Below are 13,962 nucleotides of genomic sequence, written 5' to 3' on the forward strand. Positions count from 1 at the left end.
TGCTCTGCTGCATTTTTGGTCTGACCAAGCTACATGCTTCCCTTCCCCCTCTTTGTTGACTTCTGGTTTGCCTGGAGACTCAACCGTGCAGCACAGCCAACACTGTTCCTTGCTGCTTCCGTAGAGGAATGTGGAAAACTTGTTACTGTCCCAATGGTGACATCTTTTCTCAGTGCTGGTCTTTCTACAGGGTCGGACTGTCCAATAGGGCAGTCAGGCTGTGCCTGATGGGCTGGTCTGACGGATCAATGTGTGGGCTGTTATGTTTTGTTTTGTTTTTAGCTGCTTGGAGGCCTGTTTTGTGATCAGGTAGGCTGGTTTTACTGTTGATTTCCTTGATGGTACCTGTTACTACCATAAGTATTGCCTGTAACAAACACAAAAGAATGCAATCTACCATACCTTGCAAATTACCCATACAGTGTGCCTTTACAAGCTCAAAACTGGCCTGATTTGTAAATGTGGGTCATTTTCTTTTTTTTTATGTATCTGGTTCGCTAAGGGGGGGGTGGCACGTTTATTTCCATTCCCAGGCTTATTTTTTGTCCCAGTCTAGTGGCATAGAGTGCATTGTTGCAGAGTAGAGTGGTGTAGAGTAGAGTGGAGTGGCAAGCATAGAGTGCGGTGGCATAGAGTGGAGTAGAGTGGTGTGGTGTGGTGTAGAGTGCAGCGGCGTAGAGTGCTGCAGCGTAGAGTAGATTGTTTCAGAAGAGAGTGAAGAGGCGTAGAGTAGAGCGGTGCAGGGTAGAGTGCAGTGGCGTAGAGTAGAGTGGTTGTAGAGTGCATGGCATAGAGTAGAGTGGCAAAGAGCGCAGTGAGGTAGAGTGCAATGGCGCAGAGTAGATTAGAGTGGCATAGGGTGGATTGGTGTAGAGTGCAGTGGCATAGAGTGGAGTGGTGCAGAGTACAGTGGGTGGACTGGAGTGGAGTGGTGTACAGTGGAATGGTGGAAAGTGCAGTGGTGCAGAATAGTGTGTACTGGCATAAAGTAGAAGGGTGCACAGTAGATTACAGAGCTGTAGCCGGAAGTGGAGTGGAGTGCAGTGGCATAGAGTGCAGTGGCATAGAGTGGAAAGGAGTAGAGGAGAGTGGAGTGGCATGGTGCACTGTGGAGTGGCGTAAAGTTGAGTCTGCATGGTGTGGTAATGCACTGCAATTACAGATCACACATTTCCAATTAAAATGACCATTACTTGTGCACATACAGTCTTAATGATAAAAGTATACAGCGTACAAACGATAATGTGGGGAACTATCATCTAATGTATTGATTTGTTTTGATCATATTAAAATATTTGCTTCCACCACACTTCTGAATTACAAAAAAAGTGCTTCATTTGTGCTTTTCTAATTCTGATACATTCTGAAATATCTGCACCGTTCATTTACAGAGATCTACATTTTGTTGTGTGATTTCATAAAGTCTCTCACTTTGAAGGCAGAGAAAGAGATGTAAACATGAAGTCCCCTCTAAGGGAAGAGTCTGCCATTTGATCTCTGTCTTTGAATGCACAACGAATATGACAAGATAAGAACAAGATTTAAAAATCTGTTTACAGAAAGGGATCAATTGGTGGAAGAATACAGTAAATAGGGTATACTCTTCAGGAGGGACAAACTCGAACTGGGCAGCTCAATACAAATAAAGCCAACAAATAGATTGCAAGCAAATGTGAGTTACAAACCACAAAGCCAATGGTAAGCAATGGATGGAATGTATTACCAGGGAAGCTTTCCGAATGTTCCCAAGATGTCTTTAGCAAACTGTCTGGTACGCTTTGACCTAAAATGTGCACATTCAATACTTTGTGAGGACTCCTCCGTCCACTGAATTCAATGTTGTGAATACCTGTATTTTGAGTGCTTTTTAAAAAAGCGGGAGTATCTACAATATCGACTTTTTAATATCGGTTCCACGAATATCTGCTTGCCCAATCTCAATAAAGTAAGTATAGCTGGAGTTAGGAGAGTTAGGATAATACATCTGTACTCATCATTACAATATATAGGTAATCGATATTAAGAGTTCAATATTTGTGCAGGTTGATATTTATGTTCTAGATATTGTGGCATGCAATCTTCATACAAATGGAGCTCATTACCCATAGTTCTATGCTGCTTGACCTCAGAAACTTCCCATTTAGCCGCACTTCTCCAAGCACTTGGTGCATCTTGGCATTTCCCACTTTCAATTAATGATGCATCATTTTAACAGGAGAGGGTGCAGGAGTCAGCATGCTTTGGTTAACGAAAGCAAGAGGCATGTGCCCCTGTGTCTAGTTAGTTCGTAAAAAACGCCCACTATTGGGCGCCAAAGTCCCATCACAGCCCTATGGGTGCCTGTGCCACTGCCCCTGGTTCACTGTTGATAGCCATGGCGCTGGATTATAGGAAGGTATCTGGAAGGTGCAACTAAGTATTTTACACATATGGCTGTACATTCTGTTTTTTAAAAGGACGTGAACAAAATATGGAGTAAACTATAGTACGAAGGTGTGCCCTTATGATCATTCTGCCATCTCTGGAACCAGAAGACAAGAGTTCAAATCATCACTTCCCCCTTTTAATACCAAATTGTGTGATCTTCAGCACTGGCATATCATGTGTTATCCCATATGTGCCAAAAATGTGAGGGCTTAGAATTAAGCTGAGCTTGCTGGTTTCAACGGTGTAAGAGACATGATATTTATTCTAAACGTGACAGAACTGACGTGTAAATATTCCCTTGAATAAAATATAATTTTATTTGTTGTTATAATATGTTATATTAGTGTATTTTATATGATCCTTATCTAGCGCTCACTACCCTGGTGAATGTGCTTTGTGGAATAATAGCATGCTACTCCCTTGGTGTCAAACATTAGAGACCATCATATACAAGAGATTGCAATTCTCATGCTGCTTATCAAGTGCTGTCTTACAGTTTGTGACTATTATGCAGTTTTCCTTTCAGTTTGTTAAATATATGCTATTGGATGTTTATGACGTTAGTTACTTAGGGCCTGATTACTCGTGGGGTGGTGGCGGTCCAGCCACCACCGCACCGGCAGTCTAACCGCCCAATTACAACTTTGGCAGTCAGACCGCCATTGTACCGCCAGGGAAGTGCCATTTCCTGGCAGTGGCGCATCGGTCAAGTGCTACCCAATATGCTGGTGGTGGCCCTGCAGCACTGCCATACATATTATGAGTTTCAGGACGGCCTGCTATGTGTCATGGAGGTCTTTACTCCATAAAAAGGCTGACTGCCCTGAAACAAAGGGGGCCCTCCCGGGACCCCTGTTGCCCATGTGTATGGGGATGCATGCAGGGGGGCACATGTGCCCACCCTGTGTGCATGCACTCCAGGTCCTGCACAGCATGGCCTTTACAGTCTGTTTTTGGCGTTTCCACTGCAGTGCCCATTTTCAGACGCACGGCCGTGGGACTGCCAAAATAAGCCCACTAAACACGAGAAAACTTGTGATCTGAAGGGCGGTGCACACACGAGTTTGGTGGTGTGGGAGCAGGCCGCCGGTGTGACAGTCCACTCCTGCACCGCCAAACTCATTATCAGGCTCTTAGTTATGCATTAGTAAAATGTATGTTTCAGTGCATATTTTCATTCTGCATTGCCTGCATAGGTGTCATTCACATAGTTATTCAAATGGTAGTTCATGCTTAGTGTGGCCTTCTTTAGAATCACGCAATTCTATCAACTGGATCACCATGGGATTGGGTCATGCGTGGGTCACGTATGGGTATGTTGTGTGTCATAATCATATACAATTGCAATTCAGAATTATAAGTTTATTTGTGTGAATCTGTAGTACTATTTGCAGTCATCATCAAAATGTCTTTGTTTCGGATTAACATAAAACCACAAAAAGTACATCATAATTCAATGATTCATAACGATCTCCAAAAAATCGAATCACCAGTCCCCAATACATTATCGTACAATACATAAAATAGATAAATGGCATTATCATAAAACATGAAATAAAATCACAAAAAAAGTTTTAAAATGTTTAAAAATGTATAGCGGTCCTCATCTTAATATTACTTTATAGTCAGACCAATGCGATTACTTCAGCCACTTCTGAGTTGCTTGAAAAGGCTCCGTATGGAGAACGATTGTTACAGTTCTTTGAAGAATTTTCATGCTGTGGGTTGATTGTTAATGAGTATTACTGAGTAGCTGTGGTTTATTCATTCAGTCAGAGGGAAAAGGGCAATTTTTTAGCATCCTCCTGAATTCCATGTGGTTGCTAAATGGCTCTTATCCTTGCCGAAGTGGGTTACTTAGTGTGAGGCTTGCACTGAAATTTAGGTACCACCGTATGTTTTTTTGTAAGGTGGTATGATTAGCTGTAGTGTCAATCTGGATCAGATTTTTGGGTTTTACGTGTAGAAAACTGTTCATTGCCTAAAGCAGAGTATCTGGAAAGAGGCTATCCTAGCGTCAGGGAGTTGGTGAAGACCTTTCAAAGCGAGGGAAATGTGGGCTCTTAGGTTTGCATATAGGAGTTAGCTTGTCGCTGTGTTCTTGATTATTTGTACGCATCTTCTAGCTGAAAGTCAAACCCAGAACTACAGTCTATTCGCCTAGGCCAGTTGTGGTATAATGAAGAATGTGGTTGCCAAGATCGTTTGAGGGAACCCCAGATATGGTAAGATGCTTCTTAAGTACTCACATAGTGTCACGACTCACTCCCTGCATTCTCGTGTCCACCACCAACCGGGGGCTGAATTGTGGTAGTATCCTGTGTTCTAATACGCTTCCGGACCCTCCCCTTCATGCATATATTGAGTTTCAGCCATTTGGATGCTACTTGGAAATTGCCATCCATTCCCAATCCGTGCTGGGTTTTGCGGAAGTCAGCCTGCTTATGCCTGAAATTCTATTACCTAGAATTCCCTGCTCACTGCTTTGTCTCCACTCCGGCAGACCACAGAGGAATTCAGCTTGTGGCTGGCTGCTGCTTGCCTGCTCACACCTGATGCATGTGATTACTGTGAGCTCTTTAATGGTCATTGTAGCTGTGTTCTGGTAAGACCGATCCTTGTTTCCTGAGCTTTTGATATTCCTTGATTCCTGAGCTCTGGTAATACTTGTTGCTTTATTCCTGAGCTATAGCTATTCTTTGTGCCTGAATTAGCACTGCCTGCCGTGTTACCTTGTTTCCTGAGTTCCTGAGCTATAGTTATTCCTTGTTCCTGAGCTGCAGCTATTCCTGGTTCCTGATTTGTAGTGCTCTCTTCACTCCTTGTTTGTTGAGCTGTAGCTAGTTCCTGTTCCAGAAATAGCACTGCCTGCTAGTGCTACCTAGATTCCAGAGGTATAACTATTCCTTGTTCCTGAATTAGCACTGCTTGCAGTGCTTCCTAGATTCCTTTATTCCGGAACTATTGTTATCCTTGTTCCTGAACTAGCACGGTCAGAGCGACTATGACTCCTAAGCCTTAGCTATTCCTTGTTTCCTGAACCAGTACTATTTTAGAGCACCCTTCTAGTCTCTCTCTTTCTGTATTTACCTTCCCCAGGCCCTGCTTGTCTTCTCATTACATTTATTCCAGTTCCTAGTTTGCTGTCTTCCTATTCCTGCTGTTTTGCTTCTAGTTTCCTTGTATGTTTGTTACTTGCTTTGTGCTGAGTGTGTCCTTTGTTGTCCTTTCTTTCCTGTTAAGCACCCATCCCTTGCTGTCTCCTTGTCTGTCTATTGTGGCTGTGCATTTAGTTATATACCCTTGTGGTTACCGCCTTGCGTGTTCCTGTTTTATCGCAAGGGTCCGTGGGCTCAGCTGACAACCAAGGTGGTGTTTCTTGTCTACCGTGAGTATTGTCTATGAGTTACTTTTATAACATCACCATAGGTATCAGCTCCACAGACCCTGCCTTTGCATTTATAGCCAATATATGGGTATTCGCAGTCAGTATCTGTAACAGCAATTGTGGGGGAGGAATTTGCTGAGCTTCAGTCTTACCGTGTGGACCTCCTGAGTGATTTAGCCCACATTCCCTTCATTGGTAATGTTGTTATATATACATATATGTCTTGCACTTCCGTCCTTGGCGTAGTTAGTCTGAATGCTAAATCACCTCATGAGTGCCTGTCCTTCCTGAGTCTTAACCATCTTGTTCCCTTGCGCAGGCTTCCCCTTTGAATCCCTTGTTTCCTCTGACTCTCTGTGTGATCCTAGGCACTGCTGTACTCCTCTTTCTGCTTACTTTTTCTACCCAGCCACCAGTCCTTGCCCAAGTCCCTGATTGTGTTCCAGACATAGTCCTGGACAGTCCTGACACGTAGTATGAAATACAATTTTAGCCACTTAGTTAACCTGAGGGTTCACGGAGAGAGCAGAGTCTATTATTGTTCCAATGTTTCTTACTTGTGCTGATGTTGTTGGTTCATTGGGCCATGCGTTCAAGTATCTGCATGTGAGAATTTATCTTTTGAATGCAGTCTGTTCAAGAAGATATGTAATCATTCAGTGTTTCCATGGCTCAGAGGCATTCAGCTAATCATGAACTTTCCAGATGTTTCTGATTTTCTAATTTTAGGAAGATCCATGGGTTATCAGCTCAAATATAGCATGTGAGGTTGAAATATTTAACAAGTGCCGAAAGTGTGCTAAGGTACACATTGCGATAGGAGTGGAGAAAGGGTTGAGCCTTGAAATGCTCCTGCTTTGAAGTTGTTTGGTGGGAAAGTCAATGGAGGTACTGAGATAACACTTGCTGTTTCTTTAAAGCATGAGGAGATTCTCCCAAGAATTTCTCCTTCAATGCCTCTTTCTTTCACACTGTTTGGGGAATCATGCTGCATGGTGTTGACAGATGCAGATAGTTCCACGAGCAGTGCTACGGCTCTCCAGCTTATGCCTCCAGTGCTTTTTAGGTTATCCCCAATGACAATCAGGGTAGATTCATTACCTCTCCCTGGGCAGAGGCCTTTTTGTTTTCGGATAATTGTGTCTTCCAGAAGTTTGCTATCTGGGTGAAGGCTGCTGCTTCTATCAGTTTTCCAAGGAACAGTCCAGTTGACATTGGCCTTTAGTTGGTTGGTTCTACTGTGTTAAGGTTTTTTTTTGTAACTAGTGGTTAAATGTAGAATGTAATATACAGGAATGATGGCAGTGGTTACAAAAAGAAGAGTCAGCACCTCTGTTATAGTTTGCGTAAGTGTGTCTCAATAAGTAATCTTGCTGCTCAATGTCAACACTGTGCCATCCTCAGTGTCACCCAGTGCAGAAAGAAGGCTGCCTCCATACACATCAAAACTAGTAATGCAAAAACAGAGCACAGCACCACAAGAAGTAATAACTGACCATCAATAGTCATTGATGTATTTAATTACAAAATAACATAGTGAGTAAGGACAATTCATATGGCAAGATCCTGATAACATGTAGATTAATTTCCAAGTAGTTGTAAAACATAAACAGCCAACACGTGTTTCGTCAATAAACAACTTCCTCAAAGCTTCAATAATAATTCTGTTTGTCGAAAGGTCCACAAAAACAACTTTTTCCCGATCAAAGTATCCCAGGAATGCTTGAATAACTATATCGGTAAGGAGACGGATATCTACGCTCTTCGGATGTCGGTGCAAGACCGATAATCCTCCTAGAAGCTTTTGACCTTGGCTTCTAACCGTTTACCACAACAGGGATCTACGAAGGTTAACTGACCTAGCTAAGTTAATGCGCATACAAACCAATATAGTTATTCATGCATTCCTGGGATACTTTGATCAGGAAAAAGTTGTTTTTGTGGACTGTTCGACACACATAATTATTATTGAAGCCTTGCGGAAGTTGTTCATCGACGAAACACGTGTCGGCTGTTTATGTTCTACAACTACGTGTCAACATTATTGGAAATTAATCTACATGTTATCAGGATCTTGCCATATGAATTGTCCTTACTCACTATGTTATCTTGTGATTAAATACATCACTGACTATTTATGGTCAGTTATTACTTCTTGTGGTGCTGTGCTCTGTTTTCGCATTACTAGTTAAATGTAGAATACTTTGAATTCAGCAGGAAACATGTCTGGGGTTAATAAATTGATGCTTATGTTTGTTACAGGTATTGTGGATAGGTGTTGATAGTAGGATGTTGCTGAAGGTTTCTGATGGCATGGGTCCAATGGTGAGACAGTTAGACCACCAGAGCTCAACAAGTTATAGACTTATGAAAAAGATAGTTGCTTGAAGGAAGTAAGCATGGTGTTTGAACTTTGGTAACAAAGTGATCTGCTATTTATTTACAGAAATCTGAGTGGTCGACATAGATGTGCATTCAGGATTTTGGAACTCTGATAGTATTTTATGGAGTTCCGTAGTGGGGTACCTGGCATTGGAGATCTGGTTTGGATAATGGGTTCTCTTTGTTTTTTTGATGGTGCGCTATACATATTGTTGATTCTTTAGAGCTGCTTCTTGTGGACTACTTGACTTGTACTGTTGGAAGTGAAGGGTGGGCATTTTGTGCCTTTATCTCTTTTATTTCACCATTGACCCGTGGCACCTGGCATATTCATTTTGGGTTTATGGAAAATCTGAGTGGGGTTATTTTGGCAAACGCTGTAGTTTAATCCACCCTATGCTAGTTTGTTCTTGATTTGAGATCTTAGGGGTGCTTTGAGATCATTTATGGTGAGTTTTTTCCACTTCCTGTACAGTGTGGAGAATGGGGAAGCACAGCTAATAAGTTTTGATTGGCTATGATGCTTGAAGGGGATGAGAAAGTTGTCATTCAGGGAATAGGATCAATTATTTTGATTAACTATATTCCAGTACTAAAAACAACTTTCTAAGTATGTGCTGCTGTAGTTATGGGTCTGTGATAAGGTGGTGGAGAATGGTGATTTGTATTGTGCTTTATGGTTAGCTCAGCGAGCTGAACGTGTGGCATTGGAATAGAGCAGCTGGAATACTGATCAGGTTTACTAACCTTCCATCCTCCAGAAGGTCAGTAAATTAAGCGCCATGTGTGGTTAGTAGAAATATCTGTTATTTAAAGTGCTTAGGATGGGCAGACGTGTGTTATGGAGAGTTATATATAAAAAAACAAGATCTTTTTATTATTACACCACCTTGAGGTTGTCTCAAAGCACTAACTGGGCAAAAGAAGCTGCTCCTGCCTGTCCAAAATATATATTTTTTAGTTGAATAATGTACAGAGTCTTCATATTACTGATGTTTTATGCTTACTCAGTAGCTAGCATCACGTGAGTTTCATCTTCTAGCAGTGTAGTGTGAGGCTCGGAGAGAGAGAATGAAAAGTGGGAGAGGGAGCGACAGAGAGGGAGATTGCAAGGAGTGGGGGAGACAGAGAGCTTTGTGTGATTAAACAAAATGTGATGGAGTGGGTTTGTTGTAAATAAAAAATATGCAGCTCACCTGCATCCCCACAACATATTGGGACGACCCAGACTGTACGAGTATTCCACCTTTGTGCCGCATCATTCCTGTTGACAGGCATTTCACCGCCTGTACTGCACCATGTAAATAAACATTGCTGTAGATGCAGGTGGCAAAATGCCCACTGGCAGGGTGGGAAGAGGGAGAGTGGGCATGGGGTGGCAGCCCCGTAATGAAACATTTGTAAAGCCAATAGGTCTCTCTTATGCAAGAAGTATTGGCTTTGCCAAAATGTTTTAGACATGTTGTACACCAGTGTGGCTACTGTTCAGCATGGATAAAAGTTAGTGGGGTAAAGGAGAATGGAGTGGAGTGTTGTAAAGTGGAGTAGAGTGAAGTGCTACGCAGTGGTGTAGACAGTCGTGAAGTGGCGTAGAGTGGCGTGGAGTGAAGCAGAGTTGAGTGGAGTGGAATGGAGTGAAGTGGAGTGTCATGGAGTGGAGAGATGTAGAGTGCTGTGGAGTGTCATGGAGGGAGTAGAGTATCAAAGAGTGGAAGGGTGTGGAGTACAGGTGAGTGGTGTGGAGTAGTGTTGTAGAGTGGAGTGGCAGAGAGAATGTTGCATAGAATGGAGTAAAGTGATGTAGAGTAGAGTAACGTAGTGTGGAGTAGATTGTCATAGAGTGGAGTGGCATTGAGGGGAGTAGTGTAGGAGAGTGGAATGGAATAGTGTGTTGTAGAGATGAGTGTCATGGAGTGGCAAAGAGTGTCAGAGTAGAGTTGTATAGAGTGGAGCAGTGAAGTTGTGTAGAGTGGAGCAATGTGTCATTAGAGTGGAGCAAAGTGGCATGGAGTGTCATAGAGGGATTTGTGTAGAGCTTTGTAGAGTGGGGTAGTGGCATAAAGTGGCATAGAGTGGAGTAGAGTGGAATAGAGTGAAGTGGCATAAAGTAAAGTGATGCAGAGTAGACTGGCATAGAGTACTTTGGTTTTGAGTAAAGTGGTGTAGAATCCATTAGTACAGAGGGCAGTGACGCAGAGTAGAGTGATGAAGAGTAGACTGGAATGGCGTAGAGTGCAATGGCGTAGAGTGGAGTGGCGCAGAGTGGAGTAGAGTGGCTAAGGGTGCAGTGGCATAGAGTCGATTGTTTGAGTAGAGTGAAGTGCCTTAGAGTGGATGGGTGCAGGGTAGAGTGCAGATGTGCAGAGCAGAATGGCATAAAGTGCAGTTGTGTAGAGTGCAGTGGCTTGGAGTGCAGAAAAGGCTAAAGTGGTGTGGAGTGATGCAGAGTGGAGTCGCATAGGGTGCATTGGCGTAGAGTGCAGTAGAGTGGCATAGAGCTGAATGGTGCACAGAGTATAGTGCAGTGGCATGGAGTCCCGGGGTACAGAGTAGAGCCGTGTTTTGTTCAGTGGCAAAGAGTGCAGTCTTGCCGAGTAGAGAGTCATAGAGTGCAGTGGCATAGAGAGCATTATCATAGAGTGCATTGGCATAGAGTGGTGCAGAGTAAAGTGGTGCAGAGTACAGCGATGGAGTGGCGAAAACTGCCGTGGTGCACAGTAGACTGGGGTAGAGTGCAGTGTCATAGAGTCAAGGGGTGCTGAGTGGAGTCGGTACGGCGTAGACTGATGTGGCGCATTGTGCAGTGTCATAGAGTGCAGTGGTGCACAGTACATTAGATTGGCTTAGAGTGTAGTGGCACAGAGTGTAGTGGCAGAGAGTGCAGTAGAGCGTCACAGAGGAGAGTGCAATGGCATAGAGGGTAGTGACACAGAGTAGAGTGACATTGAGTTCAGCAGCATAGAGTGCAGTGTTGCAGTGGAGTAGAGTGGTCTAGAGTGTATTAGTGTAGAGTGCAGTGGCATAGAGTGGTACAGAGTAAAGTGGCAGAGTGCAATGGTGTAGAGTAAAGTGGTATACAGTGGAGTGTTCCAGGGGAGAGTATCGTGACTTAGAGTGCAGTGGTGCAGAGTAGATTGGCACAGAGTGCAGAGGCGTATTATGTATTGGTTTTGAGTGCAGTGGCATAGAGTCCAGCGGCGCAGAGTGGAGTGCAGTAGATTGAGGTGGCGTCAAGTTGAGTGCCATAGAGTGGAATGGAGCAGAGTGGAATAGAGTGGCAAAGAATCCAGTGGCATAGAGTAAACTGTTTCATAGTAGAGTGAAGTACGTTAGAGTGCCGTGGCATAGAGCATTGTAGAGTGCAGTGGTGCAGGTAGAGGTGTGGAGTGAAGAGGCATAGAGTGGAGTGGTGCAGTGTAGAGTTCAGTGGCATAGAGTAGAGCATTGTAGAGTGCAGTGGTGCAGGTAGAGGCGTGGAGTGCAGTGGCATAGAGTGGAGTGGTGCAGTGTAGAGTTGAGTGGCATAGAGTAGAGCATCGTAGAGTGCAGTGGTGCAGGTAGAGGCGTGGAGTGAAGTGGCATAGAGTCCAGTGGTGCAGGTGGAGGCGTGGAGTGCAGTGGCATAGAATGGAGTGGTGCAGTGTAGAGTTCAGTGGCATAGAGTAGAGCATCGTAGAGTGCAGTGGTGCAGGTAGAGGCGTGGAGTGAAGTGGCATAGAGTCCAGTGGTGGAGGCGTGGAGTGAAGTGGTATAGAGTGGAGTGGTGCAGTGTAGAGTTCAGTGGCATAGAGTAGAGCATGGTAGAGTGCAGTGGTGCAGGTAGAGGCGTGGAGTGAAGTGGCATAGAGTCCAGTGGTGCAGGTGGAGGCGTGGAGTGAAGTGGCATAGAGTGGAGTGGTGCAGTGTAGAGTTCAGTGGCATAGAGTAGAGCATCGTAGAGTGCAGTGGTGCAGGTAGAGGCGTGAAGTGGCATAGAGTCCAGTGGTGCAGGTGGAGGCGTGGAATGCAGTGGCTTAGAGTGTAGTGGCACAGAGTGTAGTGGCAGAGAGTGCAGTAGAGCGTCACAGAGGAGAGTGCAATGGCATAGAGGGTAGTGACACAGAGTAGAGTGACATTGAGTTCAGCAGCATAGAGTGCAGTGTTGCAGTGGAGTAGAGTGGTCTAGAGTGTATTAGTGTAGAGTGCAGTGGCGTAGAGTGGTACAGAGTAAAGTGGCAGAGTGCAATGGTGTAGAGTAAAGTGGTATACAGTGGAGTGTTCCAGGGGAGAGTATCGTGACTTAGAGTGCAGTGGTGCAGAGTAGATTGGCACAGAGTGCAAAGGCGTATTATGTATTGGTTTTGAGTGCAGTGGCATAGAGTCCAGTGGCGCAGAGTGGAGTGGAGTAGATTGAGGTGGCGTCAAGTTGAGTGCCGTAGAGTGGAATGGAGCAGAGTGGAATAGAGTGGCGAAGAATGCAGTGGCATAGAGTAAACTGTTTCATAGTAGAGTGAAGTACGGTATAGTGCCGTTGCATAGAGCATTGTAGAGTGCAGTGGTGCAGGTAGAGGTGTGGAGTGAAGTGGCATAGAGTGGAGTGGTGCAGTGTAGAGTTCAGTGGCATAGAGTAGAGCATTGTAGAGTGCAGTGGTGCAGGTAGAGGCGTGGAGTGCAGTGGCATAGAGTGGAGTGGTGCAGTGTAGAGTTGAGTGGAATAGAGTAGAGCATCGTAGAGTGCAGTGGTGCAGGTAGAGGCGTGGAGTGAAGTGGCATAGAGTCCAGTGGTGCAGGTGGAGGCGTGGAGTGCAGTGGCATAGAGTGGAGTGGTGCAGTGTAGAGTTCAGTGGCATAGAGTAGAGCATTGTAGAGTGCAGTGGTGCAGGTAGAGGCGTGGAATGAAGTGGCATAGAGTCCAGTGGTGCAGGTGGAGGCGTGGAGTGAAGTGGCATAGAGTGGAGTGGTGCAGTGTAGAGTTCAGTGGCATAGAGTAGAGCATCGTAGAGTGCAGTGGTGCAGGTAGAGGCGTGGAGTGAAGTGGCATAGAGTCCAGTGGTGCAGGTGGAGGCGTGGAGTGAAGTGGCATAGAGTGGAGTGGTGCAGTGTAGAGTTCAGTGGCATAGAGTAGAGCATCGTAGAGTGCAGTGGTGCAGGTAGAGGCGTGGAGTGAAGTGGCATAGAGTCCAGTGGTGCAGGTGGAGGCGTGGAATGCAGTGGCATAGAGTGGAGTGGTGCAGTGTAGAGTTCAGTGGCATAGAGTAGAGCATCGTAGAGTGCAGTGGTGCAGGTAGAGGCGTGGAGTGAAGTGGCATAGAGTTCAGTGGTGCAGGTGGAGGCGTGGAGTGAAGTGGCATAGAGTGGAGTGGTGCAGGTAGAGGCGTGGAGTGAAGTGGCATAGAGTGCAGTGGTGCAGGTAGAGGCGTGGAGTGAAGTGGCATAGAGTGGAGTGGTGCAGGTAGAGGCGTGGAGTGAAGTGGCATAGAGTGGAGTGATGCAGAGTAGAGTGCACTGGTTTGGGAGTGCACTGCCATGACAGACAACACATCTTGAATTGAAATAACATAAGATAACATGTTTATTAGTGCATGTTCACCCAAGGGTATCATGGCGCTGAAAAACAGATGTTTTTTGTTACCCAACTCAATGGTACTCATTTCATCAACCTCAAAGGGATGAAAGGCTGAGTGGGCCCACAAGGATTTGAAACTGTGACCATGAGGTCGAACACAGGACCCTACAGTGGACGCAGTAGTCCACTAAGCCACCAGACTCCACTCCATTTAACCAAT

The sequence above is a fragment of the Triturus cristatus genome, chromosome 12 (genome assembly GCF_964204655.1).
Source record: "Triturus cristatus chromosome 12, aTriCri1.1, whole genome shotgun sequence".
In the NCBI taxonomy this organism is placed as follows: domain Eukaryota; kingdom Metazoa; phylum Chordata; class Amphibia; order Caudata; family Salamandridae; genus Triturus; species Triturus cristatus.